Raw genomic sequence first — 11,301 nt, 5'->3', positions numbered from 1 at the left:
TGGGTAGGATGCTTGGAGACTTCCCATGTTTCCCCATGGTCATCCAGGGCAAAGAGGTCAGCTGGTCTGGCATGGGAACAGTGGATCCAAGCAGCAACGCCGTCCACCTTAAGGGCAGTGGTTGTAGCCAGTAGCACCATGTAAGGTCCCTTCAATCGTGGTTCCTGAGATCGCAAGTTGTGCCTTCGAACAAACACCTAGTCCCCTGGTTTAAACAAATGTGGGGTAGGAATAGAAGCAGAATCATATAATGCTCTAAGCTGGGGCCACATACTCTTATGCACCAGCTGTAAATAGTCAAGCTTACACAGAAATTTAGTATCATCCAAATTAGCAAGCAATTAAAGACAAGCCAATAGGGTGAATTTCTTATTCTAAACAAGGCAAAAGGAAGAAGCGATACCCAGTCTGCACCAGTCTCCAAGGCCAATTTAATTAAGGTCTCTTTTAGAGTCCGATTCTTACCTGCCCTGAACTCTGGGATCTATAAGAACAGTGCAATTTCCAATCCATCCCAAATGCCACGGCTATTCGCTGACTTACTTTTGAGATAAAGGCTGGTCCATTGTCTGATCCATTGGGGGATGGGAAGCCATACCTGGGTAGAATTTCTTCCAGGATCTCCTTAGCCACGACGTTTGTGGTCTCATGCTTTGTTGGGTAGGCTTCAACCCATACTGAAAAGGTGTCTACAAAAACTAGCAAATTTTTATATCCAAATTTTCCAGTTTTAATTTCTGTGAAGTCTACTTCCCAATACACACCTGGCCTAACTCCATGGAGGCGAGCTCCTTTTGTAACCGGCTGATTGGGGGCATTGGTGAGCTGACAGGCTTTACAATTTTTAACAATGTCCTCAATGAGTTGGTTCCCTTGCCTAATTTTTACTTCTGAGTGTCGGAACAAGTCCTGCATTCTTCAGGTTCCCATGTGAGAGACCCGATGGATTCTCTTAAGAATCCCCTTGGCCAATCTTTGTGGCAAGGTAAGTTTCCCCTCACCAGTTTTCCACCAGTCATTATTTCCTTCTCTGCCCGGGGGTTTATAGGCCTTGAGAATTTTCTTTATCCACTCCAAGTCTTCTTGGGAATACTGAGGCTCAGGAAGCAAAGCTCGTGGCCCTGGGTCTACTAGAGTCAGTACTTCCGCTCTGGGCTGGAGGGCTGCCTCCTTAGCTGCCTGATCAGCCAAGTTATTTCCTTTGGTTATTGAATCAGTTCCCTTTTGATAGCCAAGGCAGTGCATAATGGCAATATTTGCTGTTTCCCATAAGGCCCAGATGAGGCTTAAAATTTCTTGTTTGTTTTAATAGTCTTTCCCTCAGCTGTCAGCAGCCCCCTCTCTTGGTAAATGGCTCCATGGACATGCACGGTGGCAAAAGCATACCGACTGTCTGTGTAAATGTTTAGTCTCTTCCTTTTTCCCATTTGTAGGGCTTTTTTTTTTTTTTAAATTTTATTTTATTTTATTTGAGAACATACTGTACAGAGGGGTTACAATTACATGGGCAGGATAATGCATACATTTCTTACCAAGCATTGCAGCCTCCTCCTTTGTTTACCCTTCACCTCCCTTCCCAGCCTCCCCCCACCCCCCCCCACCGACATTGTAAAGCTGGTTTTGACATGACATTTTGTACTTCTCATTGTTGCAACAGGTCCACCTGAATCCTTAAACGACTTGTTTGTCCCCATCTCCTCCACATGTTATACTGACATCAAATATAGTGAAAGCGGGGGTTACACTGTGGAGGAGGGACGTACAAAGCAACAAAGAAATAATCTTATAAATGCGTTAGAAACACATGCATGAAAGAAACAAAAACTTGTTCAACCACTTTGGAAAGCAGTATGGAGGTTCCTCAAAAGACTCCACATAGAGCTCCCCAATGACCCAGCAATCCCACTTTTGGGCATTTACCCAAATGATCACAAACAAGGCCACACTAAAGCTACCAGCACGACTATGTTTATTGCAGCATTATTTACCATAGCTAAGACATGGAACCAACCCAGATGCCCCTCAGTAGATGAATGGATCAAGAAGATGTGGTATATATACACAATGGAATTCTATGCCTCCATCAGAAAGAATGACATTTCCCCATTTGTTAGGAAATGGAAAGGCTTGGAAAAAATTATATTAAGTGAAGTAAGCCAGGCCCAAAGAAACATAGGTCCCATGGTTTCCCTTATTTGCAATATCTAGTATAGGTATGAGTCAAGCGGAAAAAGTCAGATAATGTGATGTTAGGAAAACGAAACCTCAAATATGTATTTTAATGTTTTTGTAGGGCTTTTTTTACTGCCACTAGCTCTGCTCTTTGTGCAGATGTTCCCTGGTGGAGTACTTCTACCCACAGTATCACAGTGTCCGTGGTGACTTTTGGGCCCTCATACCTTTTTCCATCTCGAATGAAACTGCTGCCATCTGTGAAACTGGTATGCTCAGCATGCAATAGTGGCGAGTCCAACAAATCTGTCATCTTTTCCTTGGCCTGGTTTCTCTTTTCATGCTCCATTTTACGTTCTCTGTCCTTCCTTTCCTGACTTTGCTCCTCTGTTTCTCTTATTGTAAACCTTTTCTGCCACGTCTACTAGATCCCTAATAGACTTTTCACCAAGGCTGTCTAGAGCCTGCAACTTTATGTCTGGTGCAGTTTGATTTATATAGGCAAACATAATCATCTGTGTCGACTCCTGGGTCTCAAGTTCATATGGGGTATATTGATTAAAAGCTTCCATGAGACGCTCAAGATATGCTGTTGGACTTTCATTTATTCCCTGTCTTACATCATAATCCTTGGCCATATTAGTAGGTCAGCAAGCCGCCGCTTTGAGACCTGCCAACAGAGCCTGGTGGTAGAAGAGGAGTGGCTCCCTACCTTCAACTATATTTTAGTCCCATTTTGGTCGGATCTCAGGAAAATAGGCAGTGATCAGGGCAGGATCGGTGATGGGCGCTCCTGTGGGGCCACGGATATGTTTCTGGCCCGTCTCTCAGATACAGTCTCTCTTCAGTGGTAAAAAGAACCTGTAAAAGCTGACTGCAATCATCCCAAATGGGCTGATGAGTAAAGAGAATAGTTTCAAGCAAATGAATTAAATCCTGGGGTTTCTCAGAAAAGGGGGCATTTTGGATGTGCCAATTTTATAGATGACTGGTAGAAAATGGACACTATTGGGTTGCTGTTGACCATCCACATCCACAGTACCTACGGCGTGTAAGGAAAAAACAGCTGCATTAGATGGGGGGTTGATCCTACTGCGGCGTCGAGTGACTGGCCCCTCAGAAACTTTAAGGGCAGTTGCCAAGTGTTCTATAGCTCCCTCCTCCTCTTGGTCATTCTCAGGTTCTGCAAAAGGAACCTGGGAAGGGGAGCATGGGTGAGGAAACATTTCTTCTTCCAAGTTATCTCCCAGAAAAAACAGTGGGTACACTTTCTTTTCCTCTTTCTTAGTTTCTTTTTGTAAGTTGAGGAGGCTAGATGGAGTGTTGCCCATGGTTTCCAGTCCTGTCAGTCATAAATTACAAAAGACAATAAACAGTACAAACAAAACACATGCAAGCCTGACAGTTACAAAAAAAAAAGCTTACAAAGTGGAGATCTCCCAAGATGGTTTGCTGACTCCTGTCATGGTGGGGTTCCATACCCATGCCCCACAGCAGAAGGAGTAGAACCACAGTGGGCAAGTTGGGCCTCGGTTAGGAGGGTCTCTTGGTCAGTTCAGGCCCCAAACCAAACCAACTATTGCCCCACAATTCACACGCCGAGGTTCCAAGGACCCCCCCCCCCCCGCCCCACAACGGGGTTCCAAGGACCCCACCCCACACGGGGGGTTCCAAGGACCCCTGCTCCACACAGCAGGGTTCCCCCTCCCCACAAGAGGATCTGCGACGTCTCTCAGTTCCTCCAGGGTTGTCCTGCAAGTGGGTCCACTTTGAAAGCCCTTTACAAATTTGAGGGGATATCCTCACAAGGGAAAATGAAAGTAAAACAGACAAACGAGAGGACAAGACAAATTAACAAAGACAACGCTGTTTTACCTTTGGAGTATGAGGTCTCGGGGGTCTTTGGGGGGTATCTCAGACGAACCCCACTAATATGTTATGCCATGGTTGCAGGACCCCCTCCCAGCAAAAAGACCACCGAGAGTCAGACTCCACAGCTTTTTTATTTAAACGGGCTGCAGCTTGGGCCTCGTCCTACACTCTGACACAGTGGAGCCTAGGAGGAGAGCCCCGACCAAAGGATTTGCAGGTCTTATAAAGGCACACAATCAACCAGGTATTTGGAGTACCACCACGTGTTGCTTTGCTAGACAGAAACAAGCAACAAGTGGTCACTGCCTCAAACTTTAACCTTTCATCCCTTCAGGAGTATTTTAACTGCCACTTCCATGTGTGTGAGGTGTGGATGGCCAGCTTCACTTGTCCATTGGTATCATGGTCGATGAGCTCTTTCATCTGGTATTGATTGATGATCTCTTCATTCAAGAATATGGAGGATGATTCTTTGTATTCTTCCATCCTTCTGCTAAGATGGCAGGTAGCAAGTCTACCTAAAATTAACTAAATAAAATAATGGAAACCCAGAAAAAATAAAAAGAAATACCAAAACCAAACGACAACTCACCCCCCCAAAATCAGAAAAATAATGAATTTTGTTTGAGTCAGTCCAGCGTGTCACCAATCAAGAGCTCCTAGATGTGTAAACTGACATAGGTTGGAGCACAGTGGCTTCCTATATACACTGCATGACCTCTCAAAACGGAGCTATCACAGCCCATCATAGTGACATATATGACTTAGGCTTGTGATTACCTCAGGATAAGAATATAAGAGCAGTGAAGCATAGAGGACAGACAGAATTTTAACTAGCTACTCATAGGCTGAATCAGCTTAGGTAGTTACTCAAGAGGCTGAGATCTGAAGGCCACTGTTCAAAGCTAGTCAAATCATGAAAATACATGCGATTATCTCCAAAAAACCAGAAGTGGAACAGTGGCTCAAGTGGTAGACCACTACCTTTGGGCACAGAAGCTTAGGAATAATGCCTACACAATATCAAGCCTCAAGAATAATGAATGTATGCATGAGCACATGCACATGTGTGTGCGCGTACTCGCACGAGCGTGCACACACACACAAATGAATATTTCAATGTGAAGTTCTTTAATTTTAACCTTGCTGTACTTTATTTCACTGTATTAGTTTACAAATTAACAAAATCAGCTAAGCACCTACTTACATACAACTCATGTTTCTCTAAAGTCTACTCTAGCTTTGGAAGCCTGCTTTTATTTGACCCAAAAGTAAATTATTCAGGAAGTCAATTCATCTCTCTCAAGTCTGTTGTATTAGATGATTTTTAGGTTCCTCCTAGGAATATGATTTTGTGTAATCCTGCATCAAGCAGCATATTTCTTTCACGAGAAGGGAAGACCCTGTCAAACAATAATAGGTTTTTCTCCTCCTGGCGAGCATCTGTAGTTTTACTAACTTCATAAAATTCATGATCTGTCTGTGTATGCCAAAGACTGCTGTGCAAATAAAAAGACCCTTCTCAAAACTTAGCATTTGTATACTATTCATAGGTATGAGGTGTTTAAATATTACTGAAATTTCTTTGGAATAAATAATATTCATCTTGACTATCTTGAGAAAGAAGAATTGGTTTCTCAGCACTTTAGGTAAGAACATGAGTGAAAGAAACAAAAGGAAAAGTGAAGAACAATAATCCATATATTCAAATGAAACAAAACAACCCAAGAAAACATAAATTAATTCAGTACTGAAGAACCTGCAGAAAATGCAAATATAAAAAAAAAAACTATGACAAGCTTATGAATATCCTGACTACATGGGAGTGAACTGTTGTAAGGATAGTGCTTAAAGCCCAGACTGGACAGAAAGATCTGTACACAATGCCATGCACCTGTTATTTTGAATTCCAGGAAGAATAACATAAAGTGTACTGAGCCCAAAATCAGATACAAGTAGGAAGCCAGATTCTATCTGAAAAATAATCAGAATAATTTAAGTCTGAGGACATGACAAAGTGGTAAGAACAACCATTTTGGGGGCACAAGACACTCTATTCAAACTCTAATATTATGGGTATTAAAGAAAAAACTATGATTTTAAATAATTGTAAGATTTGAGTATTTGAGTGGAGAAAAATCCATGAGAGAGATAGAATGAACCCACATTGCAATACTTTCTACTTAAGTGATAATGTTTTGTGGTACTTCAGACAAAACAGTTACCTTGCAAATGAGTATGGATGTGCACTTGGGTGATGGAAATACTCTACTTACACAAGGGTAAATTAAATAGATTTTTTGGGGTAGATTGTACTTCTTGAACTAAGAGGCTAGGTGATGTCCCTGAGCTTTTTCTCTCAAGGCTACCACTCTACCACTTTCATCCACAGTTCCAATTCTGATTTTCTGTTGGTTGTTTGGAGATAAGAGGATCATGGACTTTCCTGCCCAGGATGGCTTCAAACCACAATCGTCAGATCTCAGCCTCCTGAGTAACCAGGATTCCAGCCATGAGCCATCAATGATTTTAATAATTTAGTAAATTGTGCAGTTACAGAAGTTATAAATTATCTTTATAACCTGTGTAATATATGTGTGTATGTATATATCAATGCATACGGATAGAAATATTTTAGCATATTTTTGTATCTACAATAGATTTGTGAAATCATCCTACATTATAAAATAAAATGGTAACTGGGTGCCGTTGGCTCATGCCTGTAATCCTAGCTACTCAGGAGGCTGAGATCAGAAGATTGCAAGTCAAAGCAGACAGAAAAGGAAGTCTGAGAGATTCTTATCTCCAATAAACCACTCAAAAACCGGTAGTGGCACCGTGGCCCAAGTGGTAGAGTGCTCGCCTTGAGCTGAAGAGCTGAGGGAAAGCACCCAGATCCAAGTTCAAGCCCCACGACAGATGAAAAATAAATAAATAAAAATAAAATAAAATGAAAACAAAAGTTAATAATGAGCAAAACAAAGGGAATTGTCACACGTTTCTTGTTGTTGAATGTAATATGAATTGTGAGAATCAGTTTGGCAAAATCATCTGTATTTGAACAAAATGGATAATAGCTATTAAATCCAATTAATCTATTTACCCATATTGTGCATCCTCACACATGAGTGTCAAAATCAAACCACAGTTTCTGCCTTTGTATTTAACTCACCTGTTATAAGTTAGAGGATAGATGAAGTAATCAAATAAAGATTAAGATAATAGTAAGTGAGGCTATGAGTTAGAGCTGAAAATGATTTTAAATATGATAATAGCTAATTAAATTGCATATTTCTTACCTTTACACTATTGTCATGTCCCTCATTCCCACATTAGAAAAGTACATAGAAGTTTCTCACTAAATAATATGTACAATTATGAAAAAAAGTATTGAAAAAATATGGGCACCGTGTGGTTTTAGCTTATTGTGACCTGTAGGGGGTAGTGTGTTTTTGAGGATTTGCAATACGTTCTAATGGAGATGAAGAGAGGGATGTGCTTATTCTGGAAAACTGGCTAGAAGATTGTTCCCAGAAAGATAGTGATGAATTCTTCCAAAAGGTTACAGTAAAATCACTTTCACGACCATGTTCACTGCTGCACTATTCACCGTAGAAAACTTATGGAAACAGCCCAGATGCCCTTTGGCAGAAGGATGGTTAGAGAAAGTGTGGCACATATACACAATTGTATTGCACCCATCCATTATGAAGATTGTTACATTATTTGCAAAGAAATGGATAGATCTAAAAATATGTTAAGTAAACTAAGTCAGAGACACACACACAAAGGACCCATGCTCTGTCTCATATTTGGAAGATAGAACTTTATACAAGTTTTCACAGCAATATTAACCAAAGCATGCTATTTGCAGAGGAGAATTTAAAAGGTGTATTTTCTTATAAAATTGAATTTTTAATCCAACAAAATGAATACCAGGAAACTATCACTTAAGTTATGAGGAAAATTCAAAGGGAAGGATTAAAAAGAGTTATGGAGTAAGAGAGTGAAGGCATAATATTCAATACAGATAGTATGAAAGTAGAAAAAATTAAACTGGGGTGAGATTTGGAAGGGTGTGGGGAAGTTATGTAAAGATCCATTGTACATAAAAACTGATTTGTGGAATGGAAATTCCCTTGTACAATTATTTAAGATAATAAAAATATAATTAAAAACAATGGAGACACTTTTTCTTAAACTGTGTTCTCTTAAACAATGAGTCAATATAATAGTTTCCTCCTCAGAAATGTTCTTTGCAGGTATTTTCCTCACAGTAACAGAAAAGTGATCAATGCAATGTATATCAATACATAACTTTGCACATCATAAAGAGACACATTATAAATTCTATTTCCATCTCTTTTAAAAATAAAATTGTTTGCTCTATAAATTGATCAGAGGCATGGATATTGTGGCTAGTTAGTGCATTACACATGTCTCTCTCTTCCTCTCTCTCTTTCAAGGTTCTCATAGATAATATGATTGCTCCATAATTATCCTAATTTATTTTACTTTTATATTTTTGGTTGCATCATTTCACTTTCTGCTCTGCCATTTCTCAAATCATTTACATAGAAGGTATTATTTCCTATTTTCTCATTCCTAGAATAAGCTGCACATGAAGACACCACTGGTCCTCATTTTCAGTCTGTACCTTTTAATACAGAGGAAAATCTTTCCTCCGCTTTCTATCAATTCTCTACTCTCCAGTTAGAATATTTAGAATAGTAAAAATGGAAAAAGGGAAAACAAATCATGGTGAAAAAAAAGATGCAGAAAATTCACCAGTTTTTTCTGACTAGTTCAACCAATGTTAACTATTGGGGAAATACATGGACACCTCATTCCAACTGGTACTCAAAGTCTCTGGTTAGGCAATTCTGATGAAGACAAGGAACAAGATGAAAAAGTGAGGAATGGTATCATGTGCAAAAAAAAAAAAAAAAAAAAAAAATGGAGAAGGATCCAAGCAAATTTCTTCTTTGGGCTGCCTAATTAATCGGCTTGCTACAGTGTGGAGAAATATTTCCAAAAAGGCCACTCGTGTGAATACTAGGGAAGAAGATGAGTATACCGCTCTTCATCAGGAAGCCTACAGTTGACACTGAGACATTGTCCATGAGTTGGTGGCTCGAGGCAGATATTCATGCAATAACTGTGAATGGCTGGACACACCTGCACAGTGCTTATACGTGGATAATACCAGTGTGGCTTCTTTATTACTTCATCATGATGCAGATACCAGTGTCTAAACTAAAGGCCTCTTGACCCCCTTGCATCTTGCTGCTGGGAATAGAAACAGCAAAGATACGTTTGATCTCCTTCTGTTGAACCATTATATTAAACCAGGTCTGAAGAACAGCTTGGAAGAAACTGCATTTGATACTGCCAAAAGATAAGTATGTATGACTACCTCTTTGAAGTTGTGAAAGGCTGTACAAATTGTTCTCCTACGTCTTAATGATTTGGTTAAGTTACTTAAATTTCAAAAATGCCAGTCCATCCTTTGTCTCTGTACAAAATATTTTCACAATACAAAGCAACAGCAATATCTTACTTTAAAAATTCATGGATTCCATGGTATTCTTCCAAATGAATTGCCTGACTTTGATTTCAAAATATATTCAAGAGTTGTTTGTGTACATCTATAATGATTTCTGTAGAGCTTGTGATTTTTTAAATCAGAAATAATTTTAACGTATCTGTTGAAATGAGTAGTACAGAAACCAAAGATATTTCTGGTGCTTGTCTGAAGAAAGTATATTTTAACATATTCTGTATTTTGTTTGTAAGATGTCCATAATCTATTTCATTCTTTCCTAGATATAATACTTTGAATACTACATTGTTATATATTATATATATTCATTAATAAATGTGTCCTTACAGATTGCATTCCATATAAAAACAGTTTAAGATTCTTTTTTCTCCTAGGTCCTTATAGTATTTTATTTCTTTGGGATAAAATTAAAATGTTATCTAATTTCAAAGTTTTGTAAAGTTATGCTATGTAAAGACCTTTCTAAGGTGAAGATGTAATACACTGATGCCAAACTAACTTTTAATTATATGAATCGCATGTGTTGTTACACTTGTATTTTTGTAATCAACTTTTTAATAACTGTTTTTCATTTCTTGCATCTGAAGAATGAAAAATATGGAATACTTCGCATATTTTCAGATCATCCCTGTCCAAGTGGCATGTTAATCTCTATATTGTTGTAATTTATGTATACGTGCTGCCGAAGCATGTAGTATCCTGTGAATTTAAGTAGTTAATGATGCAATCTTTATACAGGCATATATCCTTGGTTGCCTATTTGTAACAAGGAAACCTTATTGTTACTAACAATGCTATTGATCTTATTTCTCTGAAATTCTGTGTATAGTGGAAAAATATATTGTTTGGTAGATTGCTCACACTTGCAATTATTTTGCCAATGACTATTTTAAGTCTTTTTCATTTTAAATTTCGTCATACTTTGAAGCCTTTATAGCTAGATTCAAAGATATGGCTTTTCAAGTACTTATTTATCAACTGAGTTAGCTTTGTGGAGCTAATGGATTCAAAGTAAGCCTTGCTGAAGAGCTACTTCTAAAATTTTGCAGCTTAAAATTTCCCAAATGAGGTCTTACTGGCACAAATATCTACTGGCCCTTTACCCTTCTTCCATGTAGTAACAGACCAACCAGAATATCTTACCCTGACAGCAAAGATTATCTTACTGGAAAAAAACTAATCTTAGTTACAAGGGATCATGGAGAAGTAAACAGTTCTGACTAGAAAGTATTTTATCAAAATATAATTGTTTATTATACATACCATTTCAAAAGTAGCTAAAGCCAAAAAGGTGAAAAAATTGTTCTTATGCATGATTACCTAATGTCCTGACCTGTCTACCATCCAACCAGGCAGGAACTTACACTACTGAATTTCTATCACCAAATATTTCCATAGCTCCAGGAGAAGTCCATATTTTTTCCTTGATATTAGGCCTTAAATTGGTAACGTTTTAATCTCAGTGTTTCCTCTTGCCTCTAGGCTGTAAATCTACAAATGGTAAAGCTATAGGTCTAACTCTACCAAAGTCTGAGGTAGAGATAATGGAATAATACTGTAAAACAGAGTTGCCTTTGATACCCTAACCACAACAGAACAATGAAAAACATTCCTTATATTACATATAGTTATATATTTTATATTTATATGTGCTAATTTTATGTTTCACACAATGAAACTTACTAGAATTAATC

General features: G+C 38.6%; 1 pseudogene; it reads right to left on the bottom strand.

The window, feature by feature from the left end:
* Nucleotides 1-10,198: 10,198 nt before the first annotated feature.
* LOC122127706 lies at nt 10,199-10,298 on the bottom strand (annotated as a pseudogene).
* Between the last annotated feature and the right edge of the window lie 1,003 nt (nt 10,299-11,301).

Source organism: Dipodomys spectabilis, unplaced genomic scaffold, assembly GCF_019054845.1.
Source record: "Dipodomys spectabilis isolate Male_0828 unplaced genomic scaffold, ASM1905484v1 ptg000307l, whole genome shotgun sequence".
Taxonomy (NCBI): domain Eukaryota; kingdom Metazoa; phylum Chordata; class Mammalia; order Rodentia; family Heteromyidae; genus Dipodomys; species Dipodomys spectabilis.
Note: the sequence above shows the minus strand (reverse complement) of the source record. Positions and strands in the feature narration are given on the sequence as shown.